This window comes from Bactrocera tryoni, unplaced genomic scaffold (genome assembly GCF_016617805.1).
Source record: "Bactrocera tryoni isolate S06 unplaced genomic scaffold, CSIRO_BtryS06_freeze2 scaffold_25, whole genome shotgun sequence".
NCBI classification, from domain to species: Eukaryota; Metazoa; Arthropoda; class Insecta; order Diptera; family Tephritidae; genus Bactrocera; species Bactrocera tryoni.
Window position 1 is genome coordinate 13,462,906 of NW_024395977.1, and position 2,197 is coordinate 13,465,102.

The window sequence follows — 2,197 nt, forward strand, 5'->3', positions numbered from 1 at the left end:
CTTTGTTTGCGGTACAATGTTTGTCTTAATAATATACCGCGTCGAAGCGAAGTAGGATGTGTTATCGGCGCGAGTGGAACAATGACGATCGAAGCCAAAGTTGGAACTCCGCGGCGCAGTGTGGAGTGGAAAATATGAAGCGTTTGTGGATGGGCGACTTGTATAGCACGAATAGTAGATGACGAATGTGGTCAAAATAATAGCGATGATCCAATCCTTTTGACATCTGATGTGGTGAAATTCAATGTGTCCCCAGGTGTGGTGTATTGGTGGTGTGGAGTGTTGGTGTCTAGCTAGGGTGTGCCAGTTTTTCCCGGGTAAATTGGGTGTAAGCTTAACTCATTTAAACAAATACACACACGCTCGTGCATCGAGTTGTATTGTATAGTCTACTTAAAAACAACCTCACGTCGTGTGACTATACATACTAACATACATACATCCTCACACATTTAACACTAAATCTACCAGTACCGGTTAAATTAACCGCTTTCAAACTTTTGTAAAACTTACACATTTTTATCTAACTGTATGAAAATTCAGAGAATATGCATATTATATAATTATTTAGGTTTAGTATTTTTTTATATTTTCCACGAAAAATTTGTCATGTCGCCTACCTACCGCGGTCGGTCAATACGACCGGTGGGAAAAATATTATTGTCTCAGATTTAAATGTTTTATATTATCTCAGCGCCGGTTTCAATGGAAACAAATAAGACAATTAAGAGAGCATTTACTCTTATCATTGATGCATCATATTATAGAATTTACAGAAGAAAAAGCATTTAGGGTGTTAGGGACTAAGTGGGAGCTAAATGCAACAATAGTAGATGCATTCATTGCTTCGCTGTTTGCTCGTTGCGTATATGAGGCATACAATTTGGAACTCGCTCTTTTTCGAAAACAATGAGACCAAAAAATTTTACTGAAATTATAAAGTTTATACGATTTGATAAGAAGGGCGACAGAAGTCAGCGTTTAAAAACCAATAAATTTGCCATGATATCTACAATAAGGGATTGATATATTGAAAAGTTTCAAAACTGTTTAAACCTGGTGAGCAGTTGTTTCTGTCAAGTACCAGGTGTAGTTGTAGTCCTGGTTGGCGTGTGACGTCAATAGTAAGTACGTAATAAATGGGTTACCCTATTTGAGAAAGGATGAAAGGACAGATTGTTTAATGCCCCTTGGGGAGTTCGGTGTCCTAAAGCTGATGGATCCTTTTACAGGGCGCTTAAGTAACGTAACAACTGATAATTTTTTGACGAGTAAGAAATTACTTAAAAAAAACTACAACTACAAGTGGTTGCGCCAATATAACAATAAAAGAAAAAGATAAAGAAAGAAAATATTGTATTAGAAAGTAAGACCTAGCTTAAGTAAAATTCCTAAATAAACTGGCACAAGATTTTGACTGTTAAAACGACAAGTTGTGTCTTTTTTTTCTCGCGACAAGTTAAACTGATGTTTAACATTAATAACTAATGTCGCACTAAAGCTCGGTATACTTGTATATATCGTTTAATAAGTTAAACCTAAGTTTAGCAAAAGTTATAAGACTTAGTTATTGAAAAGCTCTAAAACGGCCAAGTGAAGGTGTAAAAATAAAATATTGCCGTGGCAAAAAATAAATAAATAGACCAACAAAAAGTCGACCAGATATACACATATAACTACCACAATGGCAACCAACAACCAGCATCTAAATCTAATATCGGCATCAGACCTCCTGAAGGAAGCCGCTAAAATTAGAGAATTTAGGGACGACGGAAGATACGACGTTTACTCATTTAGTAGAGAGGTTGAGCTGATCCAGCCCTTGTTCAGCGAGAACTAAGCGGCCAGAAACTATGTGTGGGAAAGACACATAAGTACAAAAATCCAAGGGGAGGCGTTTTAAATAATAAGGACACTACCCAGCGACTCATCGACAGTCAAGTCAATACAGAATTAATCCGAAATTTTGGGTTAAGAGAGAGTTATCACCAACTCTTCCTCCAGGCCATCCCGACCAAGCAGTATAACGTAAGTCATTATTATTACCAATTAAAGAATATACATATTAGATAAGCTTAACTCCAAGTATAATTTGGACGGAAATAATCCAATAGAATTTTCCCCAAGGACAAATAATCCTTAATATTAACACATTTTTGAACACTATTCCGCTTCATTTATCGGCAATAATTTACAG